The 21,468-nt window shown below is 39.6% G+C and overlaps 1 protein-coding gene and 3 long non-coding RNA genes across 4 annotated transcripts in view; 2 read left to right on the top strand and 2 right to left on the bottom strand.

Moving 5' to 3' along the window:
* LOC116705727 (uncharacterized) overlaps positions 1-8,122 on the bottom strand; it is a 10,625-nt gene extending 2,503 nt beyond the window's left edge. Inside the window, exons 1-2 of the long non-coding RNA XR_004336011.1 lie at positions 8,111-8,122; positions 3,157-3,162 (exon numbers count right to left, since the gene is read on the bottom strand). This is a non-coding gene — a long non-coding RNA (uncharacterized LOC116705727). The remainder of the gene's footprint in view (positions 1-3,156; positions 3,163-8,110) is intronic.
* LOC116705733 (uncharacterized) overlaps positions 1-10,118 on the top strand; it is a 26,986-nt gene extending 16,868 nt beyond the window's left edge. Inside the window, exons 2-3 of the long non-coding RNA XR_004336013.1 lie at positions 929-940; positions 9,896-10,118. This is a non-coding gene — a long non-coding RNA (uncharacterized LOC116705733). The remainder of the gene's footprint in view (positions 1-928; positions 941-9,895) is intronic.
* Positions 1-21,468, bottom strand: part of nr3c2 (nuclear receptor subfamily 3, group C, member 2) — a 72,382-nt gene that overhangs the window by 35,057 nt on the left and 15,857 nt on the right. The window lies entirely within an intron of this gene.
* The window catches only part of LOC116705724 (uncharacterized), a 41,643-nt gene that overhangs the window by 18,357 nt on the left and 1,818 nt on the right, over positions 1-21,468 (top strand). The window lies entirely within an intron of this gene.

The following is a 21,468-nucleotide window of genomic DNA, read 5'->3' as shown; positions in this document are numbered from 1 at the left end:
AAAAGTACCAATACTTTGATGAAATATTACAAGTACAAGTAAAAATACCTATGGAAAAATGACTTTAAGTAAAAGTAATAAGTAGTTAATTTAAAATGTATTTTAATAAAAGTTACTTAGTTACATTAAAAAAACAGGGTGGTGGGATCCCTCCTATGTATTGAAAATAGAGCAAGGGGTCATAAATCCAAAACTGTGTTGTTTTTAATTAAAGAAATATCTATACAAATGTAAAAACAGGAACAAAAACATGTTGTTTTACGCCCTTGTAGGCAGCCTAGATGCTGATCATTGGTCACTGTAGTGCAGGGGTCATCAACTCCATTTTTCCAAGAGCCAGAATTTTTCTAAACAGACACTCCGGGAGTTGTACTTTCAAATAAAGAAAACAAAATGAATTCATGCCTAATGTGCCTATTCTTGTTTGAAATGTCCACTTTCTTACTGAATTAATGCCATTTATTTTTACATGTGTTAGTGTAAGCAAACTCCTAAAAAATATGGAAACTCCATAATAACCGGCTCTTTAACTAGAAAAAAGATTTCAGACTAGGAGGCAGTTCACTGAGGAGTGATGGTTAATGTCTGTGATTACTGAAACCTGGTTGTAGTATGCAGCGTCCTGATTGGTGGAAAATGCTTGCAGAAAGAAACTGCTGTCACTGTCAAAGAGGCTGAAGCGAAAAGTTGACGTGGAAAAGCTCAGCTTCAATGATCAATGGACTGATGGGCAGGCTATGCATTCGTCCTGTGCCTCATTTGCAATGAAACAATGCTTGAAATGCTAAATACCAGAATGCATTTGACAATGGCTGCTGTAGCGGTTCTGGGCGTGATTTTTTTTTTTTATTACTCCGTAACTAATGTGATTTATAACGTAGCGAAATACAACCAAAACTTAATCAAGTACTCAATACAGTAACGTGAGTAAATGTATTTTGTTGCTTTCCACTTCTGGGTTACAGTATAATCTACAGTGACTGGCTGCCTCTTATGGTTAAGTAAAAAAAATCAGAACCTTAAAATGTTATGTGTGAGGCTTTCAAAGTAATTTTTTCAACTAAAAGTTATTATTTTCCTTGAATTTTTTTTCAAAACACAATGGATAAAGACTTAAAATACAGGGCAAATGGGATGATTTTTACCATCAAACAAAATGTAGTTCACACTTCAGGGCAGAAATGACAAATGTGTTTTCTGATGGAATCTGGTATGCCGGCTGGGATTGCATTGCTTGTTTTAAATTCCAAGCTGTTGTGTTGTCTCCCTTCCCAGGCTTATGCCTACAAACTTTAAGTGACCTTCCCCATACCAGCATATCACGATTATGCTATCTGTCACCTATAAATCCACTGTTTTTAGTATAAACAAAGAAATGAGACAAGTCACAGAAATGCACGCACACTCTCTGCTATTTAGGGAGTTGATAGAGGCTCAGTATGTGGGCAGAAACACACATCAGTATCATCCTGATCAACACACAGTATCTAGTTTTTACTCAACATGTCTGAAGCTGTAGCTATCTTTGACTTTAAATTCCATAGACCAACTCCACAAGCACTTTTTGCTTAACTTTCAGCTTTCCTCATATGCAGCCACAGCTAAATGGTCTGGGGGACGGGTATTACAGAGACGGTGGATACCTTTACTAGGCTGGTTTTAACTAACCAGCGCAGTTTGACCATTTTCACTTCACCTCACTTCAAATTAATCACCTGGGATATTTTGGCTAAGTTGCAAAGCATGCATGCATGAATCTCAAGGAGATGTGGCAGGGTGGCATTGTCTAGTAGGGAGGATTATATGTAGTGGCTGAAAACTCCCATAATGTATGCCTGTCAAGGGCAGCGAGAAGCCAATCACATCCATGCAGTATGAAATTAGGCATGGGATGCTACTGCGTGCCCAGAGCTTTGTTCATAGCTTCCGTGTAGCACAATGTGCTTACACTCTGTGTGAGCGCTAACATGCTGTTAATGAATGCTGGTATGCATCTTTTTCCATACTTTTTAAACTGCAAACATTAACTGAAATTGTGCTTTTTGCATAATGTCACAAGAAAATAAAACCGTTCCTATAGTTTATAAGCTTATAAACTAGAGATTGACAAAACATCAAACACCTGTAAAATGAAGTGTAATGCAAAACAACAAGCCTGCAAAAAATTGCACATTACAATATAAAACAACACAACTCCGGCTACTATGCTTATATCATTCCAATGAGAACAACCCTGCTATGCAGCTCTGTAGCAGCCTCGACAGATCTCCTCGTCAAGTCCTGCAGCACTGTTTTGCTTGACTGCAACAAAAGTGTCTTTACTGCCTCAAGGCACTTGGGTTCTCATGTGCTCCTCACACTGATCAGTAACTGATCCCCAAAGTTTCTGTTTTTAGCACCGAGTTTCTAAGATCCTTTGCTGGGAACATAATTCAGCTGACATGTTAGAAAATACATTGTTTGGCATGAGGTTGATTTCCAGGCATGGGAAATCGAGAAATACTGCAAACACGAGGCTGGTGAAAAACAGTGTTCAACACATGAAGAAACATTAAATACCAGCTCAGTGACTTAAATCAAATTTCTCTCCTGAACATAAACCTACATGATAACAGCAAAAATAAGCACAGTCGTTGGTTTAAATCTAGCTAAATACACAAAAAGGAGCATGTTTTAACCACCTTTGTGAAACATGGCTCAACATTTACTTCAATCTTTCTTGCTGTCACGAACATAAACACGAATGGACCACTTCAAAGCTATGCTGCTAAAACTGGTTTTGTTATTGACCCAAATCCTTTGATTTCAGTGGCATGGATGAACTCTAGACTTGGCCTCCCCTGGTGTTTCAACTCTATTTACTGCTTACTTTGCTTTCTCTCACTGACTCCATGCAATATCTGGTTCCTTACAAATGTTTTTCTGGCCAGGTTTGGGTCATGTTGTCTGTATAGCAGGTGACCTCAGCTTAGAGGGCCTGGGACAAATGAGAAAAACAAATCCCTAGAGAGGGAGATTATCTTTAAGGGATCAGCACAGACCTGAGCCACCTCCATGCCACATATTCCTTACCTCAGTTATCCACTTTCTAGCAGCAGTTAGCACAGTATACCCTCACCTTGTTAAGTACAAGAAGTAACTAGTCAATAAGATCACAGTCTTCTATAATCTAAACAATGGTATTTAAACCCTAAAAAAAACCTTAGAAATTAAAAGCACTAAGCACAGTAGTCCCGAGAAATTAAACATGCCAAAAAATATCTTATTCAAAAGGCGACCTTTTCCTTTCCTGTGTGATTCAAAAAGGCCTCACTCTGAATGTAGGTTAATGTACACTGGCGCTGACACATGTTGCCAACAACCCTACGCATTAGCTGTCACATGCGATCATCCTCAACACCCACCAGTCATTTACAATTCTGCTGGAACAACCATGGAGGAGGAGTAGGCATGGAGTCCAGCGTGTGCAAAGAGGAAAGACTGCATGCACGCACAAACCATAATACATGAACATACATACTAAGGGGATAAAGTTTGCTATGGGGCTGCCAAGTGGGTCCAGGAGTGTTTATTGTATAGTTTATAGTCTAGTGGTTCCCTAAAGTCAAACCACAACCTCAAGAAGTGGGCTATGCATGAGAGTTAAAGCCAAGTTTCTGGTTGGCACAGATCCAGGTGGTTAGCACCATGGCAGCACATTCTGCATGTTAGCTCAAGAACTGCTGAGAACTGCTCTCCAGTCAGCCTTTCTATAGCATTTGACAGGTTCAACAGCAGAAGAGCAGTGGTTTATATCAGCTAGAAGTCTTGCCTGCGCACAGCCACTTAGTTCAAACTGCTGCTGACAGCATATATTTCAGAAGCCAATCAGGTGATCAACGAAAATGTGCAGATGGAACACAAATTATTAACTAATGCAATATGGATTCTTAAAAGCTCACTGCATAGTTGTTTTGCTAATGTTATTGTTTATACGGCATATCTGAACATAAGTCCTAGTAGCAGGTGGAGAATCTTTTCTCATTTTTCTATATTGTTTCTATTGTGATGTTGAAAACCAGCGTTATGGCAATATTTATGTCATGTGGACGATGTTTTACATTCTGATCTTTGCATGTTATCTTTATTTCGCAACAGAAGTTCTTCATAAAATGAGAAACTACTCCAGTACTTTTCATTTGTCCAGCATATAATTCACACAGGAGTATATATATGAAAAGAATAAATAATAGGCTTTACCATGTGGTTATTTCATATAGACTATTTTTAACGAATTACCAGAAAACATGCTAGAAGGAAAATTAAATAGTGTATTCTTTTATGTGGTGTGTGTTTGTATATTATAGTATATATTATATATATAATATATATATATATATATGTGTGTATATGTGTGTAATTGTAAAAATGTAACTGTAAAACAATAAAATATGGAAATTAAGCTTTAACCTAGGGCTGGCAAATCTTTTTCTCCCATGTAGGTTTTATTTATATTTCAAAAACTATATAAACACACACACACACACACACACACAACCACCATATATACATATATATATATATTATATAATATACATACACACATACATATGTGTATATTTTTGAAATATTAATAAACCTACATGGGAGAAAAAAGATTTGCCAGCCAGGTTAAAGCTTAATTCCATGATTGTTTATTGTTTTACAGTTACATTTTTACAATTTGGTTTAAATAAACACTACAAAAATTCTTTTGTAATGATGAGTGCTGCTGAACAAGAGGTTAACACCCATTATGACTACAGTTTGTCCAGCAGCATAAGGCCTGCTCATTGTAGAGCTCGATAGGATTTTCCTAAAAGGTCAACTTTAAGATTCTGACTTCAAAGTACAAAAGGTCCCACACAAGCGGTACCAAACGTAAAATAAAAAGGTTAGAGGGCAAAAACACACACATGCACGCACCGTGTCAGGCCAAACTAAATGTATCTGTGAAATGACCTTTTTCAAATTCAGTGTGTTCACCTCCCCTGGATTACAAGCCCAGATGGCGACTGGATGAACAATGCAACACCTGCTGAGGGACATAGCGCAATTAGATTCTCGCAAAAAAAACTACTTTAAAAAGAAAAACCTCAATCTACACAATTAACTACTAAAGGAACACATATGTATGTGCTGACTACTCTCACTCTGAGGACAACCACAGACTAATCCAACCTTTTTGAATCCTTACATTTTCAGTCTATGTCGGTCCTCACAGTGCACACCAGATATTATAACAGATATTAATAGTTTTCCAAAATGTCTTACTGTAAGCAGGACAGTATTGTATGTTTCTATTTGAAAAAGAAGTTAGTATTAAGGTCCAAATAGGGAGACTGAATCAAAATCAAAATCTTAAAAAGGTGCAATTTGTAACTTTCTGCACATCCAACCTGCACTCACAGCAACAATGAAGAAACTTGTGTCGTGTTTGTGAAGCTGTTTTACTTTGTTGTTTCTGTTATGCTGGTAAAATGTTTCCCACCAAACATATAAAGGGAAAACCAATGCTGTATATAATTTACTGAAGCAATGAAGTTAATCACCACCGGTACTGTCATCTCAACAGGTGCAACCCGACAAACCTGATTGGCCTGTCTCAATTTTCTCTTTTCAGACAAAGTCTGGCTCCTTAGAATTTGACCACATTGGCTACAACAAAGAGGAAATACAACTAATGACTGAAGCTAGCTAGTACTGCTTTCTTGAAAAAGGGAGCTAAATATTTCTACAAAATGCTCTAAATCTTGTAGGGCTTGTCTGTGTCTCCCACATGTCTACTTCCTCCATCTCTATCATAAGCCATGCAGGTCTTGGCCATCAACACACACCGTCCAGACTTGCCTTAACACAACTGTGGTGTGTTGCACAAAGAGGTGAAGTCAGATAGAGGTACAGGAACATAAAAGTCAAGAGAAAGAAGCTGTTTTTACCAACGGCTTTCACCTCTTACCCGTCCCTGTCAATAACAGGGCCACGTGTAATCTGGGGAAGCAGAATTTTCCACAGAATTCAAATACAAAAATCAAAATGAACACTTCTCCACCACAAGCAGAAAAGCAGCCTTCTAAATTCCGCAGATTATTATTCTGGATTACCACTAAAAACTGAAGATAAAATAATGTAATCAGCAAATTCGGTTCGGGCCTGCTTGCTAATATTGTACTTGTGAATCACTTATTATACCTTAAAACATAATTTCAAGTTCAAAAGGAGGTTTAAAAGAACCCATTATTATAACTTTGGCTCAGGTTCGAGCTTCTTCACAGGTATGGCTGACTATTGATGTATATTCAATAAGGTGAAAGATTTCCAGAGGTGGTTGCCCTTTGTGAGCGTGCGCCCATGTCACATTTTTGGGCTGACCAATGTCAGCATTGGTAAGAAAGACTGGAAGAGTAGACAGTAAGTGGACAAAGGATAGAATGAGACTAGAATGAGAGCTAGAAAGGAAGATATTTAAATTGTGTTCTCACAGCCACAGATACTGACGTGTTTGCTGGCTGATTCTGATGGGATTCAAAATGTATGAACACCCACAAGACGACCAAGTAAATGCTGGCTAAGATCACTTCTCTGCCATCGACTGCAGCCAGTCAACGCAGACACCTGACGCTCGGTCTGAACTCCCTGTATTGAACCACCCTTACTCTGAGTCACTTTTCGGGACGAACATTCAGGAAATTATAGCCAGGCTTGAGGCCAGCCGTAAAGCCTGAGAGCAGCTGGGTTCCAATTTCCATGGGGGCGCGCACTCAGGTCGGAGTGGACATTCAGCCTTTTTCTCCCTGGGTGGAGCTATTGGGGAGAAAGCGGTGCGTGGTTTCGGTCTACCTTGGCCTCCACTTCATGAGCTATGGTTATATCACATTCTGCCTCAGTGGCTAGAACGGTGTTTGTGTCACATTGGTTAGAATGCTAACGCTATGTGGCTAATCAGTGCTAATGCAGACAAGATGGCTTACTTGTGGAAAACATTGTGCCTCTCCAATCGGCCTTGGTAAGTAATCCCGCTAGCTGCGTTAGCACTGTTGACCATGTTAACACGGCGTCCCGTATCTTTATGGATGTATTAGCTTTTTGCTCATTAGCTCATTTTAGACTAATCTGTCAGTGTCCACTGGAGCATGTGAAGGCATCATGCAGGTTAAAGCTGCCAATCTACCGACGTCACATAGTTGACAACTTCGTGCAATTACATTTTACCACCAAAGCTGCTGCTAGAAACAACCTAAATCAAACAACTTTAACTTGTTTACTTACCATTTTGATTAGAGATTTTTGACTTTATTAGGATCCCTCTTTCGCTGGTCAACACAAAACATACCATATCCCTCTTCAAATACTTAAATATATATTACACTAAATTCATAAGCACTGAATATAAAAAAGTGAAATCTTTTAACATATTCCTAGTTAGACCATTAGATGTGTTGACTACTACTGTAGCTAATGTTATATGGCAAATTCAATCGTGGGGTAGACCAGCATTGTAATCTGTGGTCAAACAGCGCCCCTTGGGTCATTTGGTTGATCCATATGTTTGCTTTTTACTGGGATAGCTTAGGCGACAGTCTGCGCTGCAAACTGCAATCAATAATCATGCTCATTACGAGTGAGTAATATAAAACAATAAACAATACAGTGTCTCGCCTACTTCTTTCATCACTCTCTGACGTATCATCTGGTATTTCTAGTATTTCCCCGGAAGACAGAACAACAAAAACAAACAAAGAAAAATTGTTATGCATCATGGAATCTACTGCTCATCATCAAGATGAACTGTCCTTGCCCTCTTTTAGCATGCTAGCAGTCACATGAGCACAAATGTATTTATCAACATACAGTTGCAGGCACCATACACACCCATATGCACCACGTTGTACAGTAATTCCCTTCAAGCTGCACTTTTAATAAATCATAACATCAGGCTTTACCGCTAAGACGCCCTAGTCAAATACAACATTTGCCCAACCAAATACTCCTGGGGCTCAGAATATCTTCCACATTTTCCATTCGAAAGAAATACTGTCGATTCAGTGGTTTTTTCTCCTTCTCTCTCGCTGCTGCTCTTCCCCCTTGCTACCTTGTGTATACATCTCATTGTTGATGTATAAAACTTTGAAAATTAGGGTAAATACATGACATGTTGAGCTTATGGCATCCATATTTAAGAATGTGAGACAGGTGGAGAAGGGAGGAGAAACATTGAGTGTCTTATTTGAAAGGTGTATGAGGGTGATGGTTTTGTTATGAAAAGGAAAAATAAAAGAAATAGGATTTTTGTCTGGCTTTTCTATTTATTTCCTAAAGGAGACCACTCCAACCTGAGTGGATTTAAAAATAAATATTTTAATTACTTTTTTTCTGAGCAGGAGTTTAGTCTCAAGTGACATACTGAGCTCTTAAACGGGAGGCCATGGGGATTTACACAGTGAACAAAGGATTCCCTATTGAAACACAGGCTTTGTGCTGCAGCAAAGCAGCTTGTAGCTCTACATTTTCTATCTATTCACTGTTCTGCTTCATGTTGCGAAACCCGTCAGCGCTAATGAGTAGCTTTATAAGAGGAAATAGAGCGTAATTGGTTTTTCTGAGTAATACAAATACATGCTGGAAAGATGTCGGTGCATCTCATATCAAGCCACTTTATTAGCTACACCGTCAAGGCCTGATATTAACAACCAACCACCCGCCAAATGCCGGTGAATTTTGCAACTGGTGGGTAACACTGTCAATTTACCTGCCACATTGGCAGGTAGCCAATGAGAATTGAGTGATTCAGACGTGTTACTATCGGTAAGCAGGGTACACAGTTGCTTTTGGGCCCGGACAGGGGCCCGCATCACTGGAAGACATTGATTGACAGCTAGCATTTTCATTACTCGCGTCTGTCCCACGTGCAGCCACTGACCAAGCGGGAGTGAAAACGGGTCAAATTAATTTTCTTGCTTCTGATATGAAGACGAGAAGTGCGTGACTCGAACATCTCACCAACTAAACGTGCTGTACAGCAAAAGAGCATGCAAAACATTTCAGACCTGCCAACAAGTACACATTTTAACATCAAGGTACGCTGTAATGTTTTTTCACTATATAGTCGCTGAAACAAACCGTATTTTATCAAACTGTATGAATATGTGTCCCTGCCTAGGATAGGAAATTATGCCTTTATGCTGGATAATCAAGGCTACCGCACATGATGACGGTGCAATGTCAACAAGTAGGCTACCATGAATAGGTCAGGATATAGTTCTCATAGAGACACGGCAATTTTCAAGGTGGATCTTTAAATCCACCTGCCACAGTGGCACAAACATCCCTCAAGAGATTTTGGTTCATATTGACGTGATAGCATCACACAGTTGCTGCAGATCTGTCAGCTGCACACCCAATTTCCCGTTTCACCATATCCCAAAGGTGCTCTATTGGAGATCCGGTAACGGTGGAGGATATTTGAGAACAGTGAAATCATCGTCATTTTTAAGAAACCAACTTTAGGTGATTTGAGCATTGTGACATGGCAGGTTATCCAGCTGGAAGCAGCTGTTAAGAGATAGGTACACTGCAACCATGCCACGTTCAAAGTCACTTAAATCAAATTTCTTCTTTTTGTTTCATCTTCTGTTGCTTGGTTTGAACTTCTGCAGATTGTCTCGACCATGTCTACATGCCTAAATGCCACGTAATCGGCTAATATTAGTTGAAATATATGTGTTAATGAGCAGTTGAACAAGTCTACCTAATAAAAGTGGTTGGTAAGTCAGTGTATACCTTCTGATGATATATTGACTCAATGTTATCGTGATATCACTTTGCGCAATATTACATTGAAAGTTTTGCAATAAGTATGCAATATTTTGTAGAGCAGTGAATCCCGTCCGTTGGCTGTGTGTCTTAGTTGTTTGATTTAGAGTCCGCTTGAAACACTATAATGATCATGTTTCATCAGCCAGTTACCGTGCCACTTGCACAAGTTACTGCATATCAGCGCACGGGTCCACTACGTGACAAACCCTATGGAGAGTACCACGTGACATGTGTGCATATTTCAACAGAGTGACGATGTAAGTGAAGAAATAGATAGAATAGAAAAATGGAACGAATCAGAAAAGAGAAAAAAATGGAAGAGACTTGAAGAGAGCAAATGGAGTCAGTGGAGCAAAATCAAGAACACAAAAGTAAGAAAATGAGTGTTATTCAGGGAGAAGATAAAGGAGGAGGAAACTTTAGTGGCCAAAAGTAATCCTCCTCGGTAGCTTGGAAATACTTTGGCTTTAAGCCAACAGGTGTTTCACCGGCTAATACACTATGCAAAACGTGTTGAATGGTGGTAAACCACGCACAACGCGCTACAACAAATTATTTTTGCATCTTAAAAACCACAACAAGCCACTTTACGATTAGTGCGTGTTATAATCCCAAATAAGCCAAGCCTTGCTAGAGAGTACTTTTGCAAGTGGCACAAACAATGACAAGAACTCAAAGAAACATTTAGAAATCACCATTGCTATATTGTATAATTTGGCCAAAGATATGATGCCCACCCACACAGTGGATAAAAAAGACTTAAGGAAGCTTCTGAATGAGCTAGACAAACAATGCCAAATCCTATTCCGCATCTGTTTCTCACAGGTACTGTAGCTATCGCGCAACTTTACAAACTTTATAAATAATGCAGAAAGGCGGTGCAGGCAGAGTTTGGAGTCAGAAAGATAGCATAATTTTCATCCACCTATGGTCCAGCCTTACTGTGGAGCTGTACATAAGTCTCACTGTGCATTATATTGTTGTGAATCTATTTTGATGCATTTTCCCTTAACTTAAAAATACCTACATCAATATTGATATTGCGGTATTCATATTCAACATGGCAATATCACATTTTGTCAATATCATACAACCCTACTACCAAGACCTGACTGCCACATTACATCCAGAATTCTGACACCATATGTTATGGAGAACATTGACAGCCTCTCAATGTGGCACTGACTCCTCTTTATGTACTCTGCCCCCAGGGTCTGTCTGTCCACAGAAGCTTTATATGAGAAATCCTGTCATAACAGCCATGTTACAGTGTGAGGCATGCCCATTTCACTGGGATCCCAGGCCAAAAGCATACAAACTGTGGTTACTGTAAATTCAGAAGAAATGCCAGGCAGCTCTGAACAAATTTGCCATCACCAAATCCCCTTGGAAAACCGAGGTCATAATTTCCATTTAACACCTACTGCTCCTACACATACATGTTACGGTTTATAGACTTGCATGTGTAAAGTGTATCTATAAAGGCATGTTTTTCTGTGTTTCATTGCTTACAATAATAAAGCCATATAAATCTGAAAAGAAGACCCAAACCTGCTGCTGTGTTGTAGGTGAAGGATTCTCTACCATTCCAAACAAATCGGCAACGGATGTCCAAAAAAAAAGGGGTTTGTATGCTGTCTTTTTCCCCATGACTGGATCTTATTTTTGTACCCATGTCCCCACAGTATCTAATTTATGATCCTCTGTAGCAAAAAAAAATTGCATTCCTGTTCACAAAATGTGTGTTCTTTACAACAATATTTAAACTTTTTTTTTTTCAATTTTTAAGGTGCAATATGTAATATATTTAGTGTATTCAATCAAAAGTGACCACAATGTCTCAACAGATATTAAGGAAACATGCTAAGTTGAAATACAACAATGCTAAAGGCAGTATTTTCTCATTTTGAAAGTTCCGTTCTTTCACAGAATTTCTGTTTGTGTTTTGGCCTGTGTGTTGGTATCAACTGCCTATTTAGACAGCCGGGCCGGGTTGCCAGATATCCCTGTAAAAACGCAAACCTGGCGCGCTACAGCCGTAGTACAGCCATGGAAGCTGCAAACAAACAAACAAGATTTACTGAGATAGATTCATTCCCCCCTCCCTAAAAAAATCAACTCGCCATCTTGCATAACCAGAAACGAGGTAAAACATGTGTAAATATTAGAGATGCATTTATAAGAGGGAGACAGATTAGAGCCTAAAAGGACACCAAGTTGACTAATTTCCCCCTAAACAGGTAAGAGTACTCAAGTTAGTTACCCGCAAACATTTTTTTACACATAGCTGGTGAAATTATCCTAACTGGTGCTACCACACGCTAACGGCTAACGTAGGATTTTTCTTTTCTTTTTTTAATCAATGTTGGTGCTTCAAGTGAGAGTTTGCAAACTTGTCATTAGTGTCAGAGGATAAACAATTACAGGTTAAAAGGTGTATCTGTCGCAGATGCTATGCACATGTAACCCGGTCAAGGAATGGGTTAACAGAAACGTAGTTTTGGCCAACCGGAGGTGGTTGTGTCAGTCTTGTGCCTTTGGCTGAGTCTCACTCTATCAAATCTGTATGAGGGAGAGCCAGAGTGCAGTTATGAAGTTTAACATAGTCTCCAGAGAAGAAGTTGGTAATTTCATAGTAAGATGATTCCTACTTTCTTACAAACTGGCATGCAACCATAGTGTGTAATGTACTGACTCCACAGTGTATTGACAAGCTGTATAATGGTTCTGCAAGTAGTAGTACCGACAATCTCCCACCCTGCAGAAACTGTTCCCCTGCTTCTGTTCAGTGGGCGTAGCCAACAGACAGTGACTGGGCCCTGTGTACAGATGACCATGAGTGTGCAGCCTTTTTAGTGGCTGTTGCTGTTACCGCTAGTCAATGAAATGTGACTGTCAGCCGGGTACAGAGCTCCGCGAGAGCATAGCTTTTATAACCGTCGACACAGCAGTATGTTGCGACTCCGCTGCACTGTAGAGTAATGTCTGATAATGCAAGACTAGCATCAAGCTAACACTGACATTGTGGTACGTTGTGTTTAGCGTTTACAAGCTGGCAATTACCGTAAACTTTGACCCTTAGGAGTACGGGCCGAGGGAGACGACTCTTTTCAGTATTTTGAATTTGGACTGCTAGCTGTCAGTATACATAATGGATCTTAAATTTAAAAAAAATCTGTTTAACCACTTTGTCATAGTGTTTGAGCTCCTCCTTCTACTTTCTCCGCTGACTTGATTCAACCTTCCTCTCGTGCCACCTTTTTTGTTGCGGGCTAACTTTGGCATGCCGCAGAAAGGTTCTTACCCCAGCTGGTGCTCTTGCACTGTCAACGCTCCTGCTTTCCCAGCCATCCCGTCAGAGCTTCTCTTCACTCCTAACGTCTACCCTCTTTCCCAAAACGCACACTGCGTGCATTATCCCTGTAATCTTTGCCTCCTGCTAAGCAACTTCTTCTAATTTATGTGGATTAAAGCCATTTGTAGCAGAAGGCAAAAATGTGCCACTGTGGAGCCAGTCATCAACAATAGCCCCCATGCTGGATACTCACATCTTCTGTTGTAGAACTGAAGCATTCAAAAAAAAAATCAATACAAGTTTAAGTTGAACTGTCTAAATTAAACTCATTGCACCCCAAAGCCCTTGTGGCCCTGGGTTGAACGTACAAAATAATATTTGAAAACTTGTTTTTGTTGCGATAGCATCAGTTGTAGTTAATAAGGAGCAAATGCTGCGTAAATGAATCTGTCTGAGCTCCTTGCCCTCGGCCATCAATCAATCAAAAAAGTAATATGCTCCCTCCTGATTTAATATGGTTAGAATGGCTGCCATAGTGCAGCACTGTGCTATGATGCAATGTGTCATTCATTAAAAAATATTTAACAGGACCCATTCAGGTATTCTTTTGTCCCCTTTCCATACCTACATTTGAAACCTGGTGCACAGGGAAAGAGGAGCGAAAAAAGCAGTCAAGGAGTTTAGCCATCACTTGCAGCCACAGCCTATGAAGCTGTTCCAACAGTCTCACACCCTAGGGAGCCATTCTAGTCACACCAAATCTATCCAGAGAGACAACTATGGTCTAACAGTAAGCACATGCTGTTTCAGGTCTGTCTGTGCCGCATTAGCATGTATTCCCTTGGTCTTCGGCCAGGGTAACAGGAGATTCAATTTCCCTGTTTCTGGTCCAGTGAAATCAATGGCCGCAGTTAGGAACAGCGGAGTGTGAATGATACAGACTAATTCTCTTGGAGAGGGAGGTTAATGTGAAGTGCACAAGGTCAGTGCATTTACAAAGGTAACTTTGGCTTTGCCTGTGACTTTGGCTTCTGTGTTTTTTTCTTTCCCTTCTGTCTTTTTTTCTTTCTCTCACATGAACACACACGCAGCCGCAGAGTCCCTTAGTGGGTTATTTCTCCTTCACTCGTTCCCTCTCCCCTTCTCCCTCTCTGTCTCTTTCTCTCACACGGTACTCTCCAGTTCCTTGAGTTTTCTCTTTCCCATTTATATTCCCATTCCCTTCTCCTATCTTACTCCCCTCTTTCTGCATGCTAAGAAAGTGTCTATTTACACATCACAAAGGCTCAGAGAGAGCTACGCTACAATAATTGGATTATTGAGCAATCGGCAAACAAACATAAGACACAAGGCACAGGATCAATATAGAACGTTTGAATCATTTGAGGTGGTCAAAAGAAATCAAAGTACTAGCAGTAAATAAAGCTGTCAAACAACTTGATGTTCTGGATTAGTGAGTTTCAGAAGAAATTATGGTGAGATGTCAAAAATTGCTTGTTAGGCATGAAAGAAATCTGTCCTCCGCGCAGACACTCTTCTTCCTGCTCAGTCTGGTGAATTTGGATGGATGTATCTGTCGCGAGGCTTAAACTGAGCCCAGCAGTGAGCAACACAGTCTGTCTGTGGCCACAGTCAAATAGCTGTGGGTTTCTATTGTGTATTAATGTCCAGATGGATAGTTGTGTTATAATCTACTGCACTTCCTGTTTACCAGCCAGGTAGTGCTGTAAACTGGCTAAATATAACAGCAGCTTAATTGAGAGGCAGTATAAACTGACGTAATGGAAACTGGAGAAAAAAGAGATGAAGTTTGATGGGAGATTGAAAATACATTTCCTGTCATTTTTATTAGGATTTCAACTGAGGATTATTTTAGTAATTGTTGGTATAAAGTTGGAAAATAGCAACTAACAGTCCAAAACTTTTTTTTCATCATAGAAGACTCACACCAGCAGTTAAAATGGGAAAAATTCAAAAAGTCAGTTCATTTCAATGGAGTTGCTGCTGACTATCATTGTAAACTGAATAAACTCACTATATATCAATCAGTTTACAGTGATATATAAAAGATAAAAGTGGCAAATCCTCACATTTGAGAAGCTGGAAGCAAAAAAGTTTAACTAAATTTAAAAAGTTAAAAAGTTTGGTGGTTAAATTTTTGTCAATTGACTAATTGACAAAAATCGTTTAAGGGGTTATTTAGCTCATTCACCAGTCAGAAGAACCACTTCAGTACATTTCTTTCACATGTAGAAGCCCGCAACCCTGAAAAAGCAAACCATTTTCCACCTGATATCTTCTAAAACAGCAAATCATGCAGTAAATAGCTTATTCAGTACATTGTGTATCCACACACACTATAAAAATCAAAATTTACATTTGTATTCAGAATATGTGTGCATATACCAAGAGCTCTTTCTAGGTCAAGTGAATAAACATTGGCAGTCTTGCATACTTCCTTAAGCAGCAGACAACGGGGGTAAAAAGAGACTTCCTCCAAAGTTTGCCAAGGGAACCTGTTTCACCAACCCTAAACTTCTAGAGTGGAACGTAAAAGTTGAGCTCCTGCCCGCCTGTCAGGTTGCAGTGAGGAGAGTGTCGATAAAAATGTTACATTGGAATTGACATGCTGGCAGTCATTCGAACAAAAGTCCTGTACTGTCATTCTGCTTTACTGTCTCTCCGAGCACAAAGTCACCGGGACCCTGTCACTGGTTTCTTTTTTTTCCTTCCCCACCCTCTCTGTCTCCCCCCTCTCTCTCTCTGTCTCCCTCTCCTTCACTCTTTTTTTCCCCCCCCTCTCTAAAGCCCTTATGACATGCTCAGGATTTAGGAGCTTAAATAGCAGTCATATGATATCTGTGCTATTCAGATTAAGCTCCTTAAATACGATGTAAATGTATAAATCTAGGCCAATGAGTGGGCACCATTCAATCCAATTAGCCATAATAAATGCAGTCTCAAGGGATCTCAAAAGCAATAATTTCTAATCATTTTCTGTGCCATATTGACTCCCCAGACAGACAGCTGAATATATTCTACTTTCATATAGAGACTTTTTTTTGTTCATAGTATGTGACAAGAATAACTTTTAGAGCTTAAGTCATCTAATACTAGAAAGTAATGTAGTTTCAATTTATCATGTGAGGTCCCGAGCGTTACTAGGAATTCAGACGGAAAACAGCGCTGCATTACTGTAAAAGAAAAGAAAAAATAAGGCGTGTGTTTTGCTTCAGGTAGTGGCTTATCAGATTACAAAAAACACTGAATGACAGGTGATGAGGAAGGTTTTTAAGGAATTTTAGAAACATCCTCATTTTACATTTGTCTTGACAATAGCAAGGTCGTGTGTGTGTGTGTGTGTGTGTGTGTGTGTGTGTGTGTGTGTGTGTGTGTGTGTGTGTGTGTGTGTGTGTGTGTGTTTCCAGCCAATGGAAGCCTTAATTTTTGTAGAATCAAATATTAGTAGGCTGCATTGATTTTGGAACAAACCTCCAAGTTCTAGAGTGAGCTCAGTCCTCCTGCCAAGTTTGTCTGGTCTGTCTACTCACTCTTCCTTTCCAAGCAGGCGAGTCACTTCTCTGAGCTGTGTTCAATGTGCAGACTAGCAATCGCACTGTGTATCCACTATCTTTCTCTGATGATATTAGGAGAGCTGAGACTTGGTGATAAAATATCTAGCATTTTAACAATTTCCAACCACTCTCTTATATTTGGTTGGTTGTTTTGTCACACTCAACATGTCAATGGAAGACTGAATCTTGGCTTGCAATGCTTCAGCTACAGTGGCAGAAAGACAGGCTTTCGCTGGTGCATACAGTTAATGGCAAATGTCTCCCAAGTCCCTGGCTACCAGCCAATAGGAAAAGATGACAGGAAGGACAAGAGACTTTCCTCACTCCCTTCAGGCGCCCAATGCACAGTGTACTTCCCCTTGCTGTATAAAATAAACACTATACTGCACATGGCCTAGTGCTTTTTAATTAGCGCTACACACGCACCCCAAGAACAAACCAACAATTCATTCAGGCTATTTGAATTGACCCTTATCTCAATAAAGCAACTGTGATCATGTGTACTCATAACAATGTCCTTGTTCCATCATATCAAACATAATGATTTGATTCTTATGGAGCCTGATTCATTTGCTGGATAAACCCCATTTTTCCATAATTAAAAAGAAGATGATAAGTTCAATACAGTGCGGGTTGATGTGTGGGGAGTCTGCTCATGTGGTGTTTTTATTAAGACCTTCCACTCCCAAATCTGTCTTCTGCAATGAGCAATATAAAGTAAATTGAAAGTGGACTTACACATGCCCTTTCCCTCTCTGCCCTTTTGTTCCTCTTTCTGCTGATCTCTGATCATTTTCCCTCTCTGTCCATCCCCCTATGTCTTTATCATTTTCAGACTGTACTGTAAATCCCAGATTCTCAGAGGGATACTCTGGCTAACCAAACAAGACACTCTCCTTGCAATTATTCTATTATTCAATTATTATCACGGGCCTTTTTTTAACATTTTAGTGAATGTCATTTTGAGCTGAATCTGCGCATATACATAGCCAGCTCTACACATAATGAGTAAGTAATGTTGTGAGTAATACATTTTTATGAGATTCGGTAGTCTAAATTATTGCTTTTTTAACAAAGAAGACCATTACTAAGGAAAGACATAGGCTAAGTCGCTTCAACAAGCTACTTTAAACGTTTCCCTCTTTCCTTTTCCTTGTAATGTTGACAATCTGTACACACACAGCTGTATGAAATTAGATCACGTTAAATTAAGAAATTCCCAAGCAATATGTATTTGGAATATTTATGTTAATAAAGCATATGGACATTTTATAGCACTGATGTGTGTTTAAAGTTGTCTTTCATGTTGCACCACTAACTAAGACAGTGTCCTCTGGCAGAAAGAAAAACAACTGATGGCACAGCAGCGGATACAAATTAAGACATTTTGCAGAAGAATGGGATTTCATGTAAATTAGAGAGATTGGACCACAATTACATTAAATGTCTTTTTATCATGTCTGCATGTTTGGTACACAGGAACATCCTTTGTTTGAAATATAACAATAAGTCAAGGAAGAACATCTCAACACGAAGATCTAAGGAAAACATAAGACCACCAGGGCTTACAAGTAGAAATATAAACCCTGCTTGTGCATTTTGTTTGGATCGTAAACGGTGTCACTGGCTTTCAAAGTGGTGTTATACTGTACGTGAAAACTTGTTAGCTTTACACCTCCATTTCTTTTAGTTTTACAGACTGTTTTGACACTTAATAGGAGTGCAAAAACATCTGCAAACTAATTTTATCTATTGAATTTCTTATTTTCTAAAACCTGAGGTTACTATGGGGCTAAAAAACATAACTAAGATCAATCTTGGCCCCATTTATCTGTCTGTCAATGTCTTTTCAGCCTCCCTTACTTTTATAACTTCATCAAAAAGATTTGTATGTTATCGTACACACTTTTATCATTAAAAGATATACATTTCCAGTTCACTAGGAACATTAAAGAACAGGGTTTTTCCTGATTTTCCATCTTTCTACCCCCTTATACTGGGGTACAGAGGTGTATTTACACATGTGAACATGCTGTAACCCTAGCCTGTTGGCACGCTCCTTTAGGTGGAAGAGCCTAATCTGATTTTAATACACTACAGGGTTAACAGCTGCTGGAGGCAGAGCGAGCTCAACTCTGTGAGGACAGATCAGATCAATTCCCTAATCCATCTATAGGCAGCGAGTGAAAAACTACCCTGTGCTGCCCGTGAATTAGATAGATATATTCTTTTAATCAGATTCACCACGACCTTTCATCAATGCCATCTTCCCTCTGACCAATGAGGTGTGAAGAAAGAAGAGTTGACAGGTTTGAATGTCCTTCAGTGTCTGTCCTGTATCATTACCCATCTCTCAAAATAGATTGAAGCTATCTAAAAAAAGAAATCCGTTGTCATGCATTTACTGTGCATGGCGGAGCTTCAAACCCTCCGTCCAACAGCAGTGTAAGTTGTGGGTTTGGCTCTCATATTAGTGAAGACACACTACTATGTTAGCGTCCAACCACAAGTTGTGTTTCATGTTTTGTCCTGATTTAATCATTTGACTTAATTCTTCAATGCAGAGTGATTTGTGGTTGTTTTGAGTACAAACAGACCACTTACAATCATGCCATTAGGCTGGACCTCTAATGCGCAGATATAACTACCTCAGCCATATTCACCATTTACCCTATTTATCTATCAAACATAATAAATATGCTTACAATAATATGTGACCCATTGAATCCTAAAGAATCTTTGTAATAATAATTCACTTTTAAGGTTTGTGTCTATCATGTTACAGTAAGACAAACCATAGGCTACATAAAAACTGAGCCAAAACTGAGAAGCCACGCTGAAATATCAATATGGTCAACAAATGTGTGTGTGTGTGTGTGTGTGTGAGTATGAGTATGAGAGAGAGTGTGTGTGTCTGTCCGTCCGTCTGTCCATCCGTCCCAAAGAGGAGGCACAAAGGGACCAAAACCAAAGGGAGCCCACTGAGGAGGAATAATTAAATCATGCAGCCCACAGATGTGTGTTTAATACCACTATGGGACAGAAAAGATGAGATTGTTGTGTGGATGATGTGGTATTCTGTTTGACCAGTGGTGAGCATGCATTAGACAAATGTGTATCTAAATCTTGAATCTTGAATCCATGTCAGCCTGCTTGTTGCACTATCAAATGTAAACTAGACAACAGGAGGACCATAAGCCCTAAACAAACAATCCCCATGAAACAATTGTCATAGCTAGCACTCATGAATGTCAAGGAAAAAAGTTTAATGAGATGCTGAGATGAGTTATGGGGGTAACAAGCTGATAATATATATATTAAGTAAGTTGTTTGTAAAGTGTTATTCAACACAAGGAGCTTTTTGTGTAAAGAACTGCATGCTGCAGTGAAAAGTTTCAACACAGTGTTCAATAGTAGAAACCCTTCCATTAGTTGATGAAGTCTTCTAATGGCTGTCAATCCTTAAAAACTCTGTCATCATGAGTTTCTACTTGTAAATTTGATTGTTTAACTACAGTGCGGACGAGCCATGAGGAAAGTAGATATACAGCAGCTTGTACAGTGGCTGAGCCTCCTGGCTTGCTCTGCTTAGGCGAGTGCCTCTCCCTTCGTGTCAACACATGTGACGTGCCCTCATTTTCAACACCATTAATCTCAGGGTGACGGGGGGGAGGTAGGAGAAAGTGTGTGTGGGGGGGGTGAAACGTGATGCAGTAGACTGAGCATTTGACTCAGCATTTTGTCTTGCCATTATTCCAGGGGACTTTGTAAATGGTGTGTGGCAATGCCTAACTAGATGTGCAGGTGAAGAAATGTTGAGCAAAGTGACAGAATGTTGTAGTTCATTCCCAACACAAGACGGCAGCGGTTATACAAAATGTTAAAAGTTTAATAACTTGCTACCAAAAACCTCAAGCGAGCCTATTTAAGGTCCATTGTGGCCTCAAGTAAAACTGATTGGAAATTCCCTACATTCCCTTCATTCCCTACATTTTGGCGAATCACCATCAGGTGACCTAATTAAGAGAAGTCGTATGAGATCCAAAGAAAACAACAAATGTGCCATCTAGTGACATACAGGTTTTCCCTGTTCAAGAAAGCTCAGTAATGTCCACATGCTAGCATCAGACACTGCTTTTTCCAAAACAAGTAAGACTGTAGTTTCAAAAAAGCAAAGGTTCCAAAGACCGGTCTTAAACTGTACCGGTTCCTGATTGTTCATAAATAAATCAGTGATTTGTTCCTGGAAAATCTAGCTCACACTCTTTTCCTCCCAGTTAACCATTAAGAAAAGTATGCCATGAACCTGTTCCAAAAATACATAATGGAGGCTGGTGGTCTGGCCTTGATCTGGGTGGGCTAAATTCTCTGGGCGGGCAAAGCAGAGAAAGGGGAGGTAACCTTGCCCCTTATGACCTCATAAGGAGCAAGATTGCAGATTGGCCCATCTGAGCTTTCATTTTCTCAAAGGCAGAGCAGGATACCCCGGGCTCGGTTTACACCTATCGCCATTTCTAGCCACTGGGGGACCAAAGGCAGGCTGGGGGAACTCATATTAACGTAAAGTGAAATATTCATGCCATGGGACCTTTAATACATAAAGTACAGTGAATTATTCAAATCTACTGTACTTTCCCTCTCTCTATAACAAACATCAGACTGTACTTGTGCACACATTCAGACGCCTACAGAGTACCATAATTTTTAACAGGTTTACTCTCTGTCTCTCTACAGTATGGTAATTTTCTCCTGTTCAGTTTCTGG

Source organism: Etheostoma spectabile, chromosome 2 (genome assembly GCF_008692095.1).
Source record: "Etheostoma spectabile isolate EspeVRDwgs_2016 chromosome 2, UIUC_Espe_1.0, whole genome shotgun sequence".
Lineage (NCBI taxonomy): Eukaryota > Metazoa > Chordata > Actinopteri > Perciformes > Percidae > Etheostoma > Etheostoma spectabile.
The sequence above is the reverse complement of the archived record's forward strand: the minus strand, read 5'-3'. Positions and strand labels throughout refer to the sequence as shown.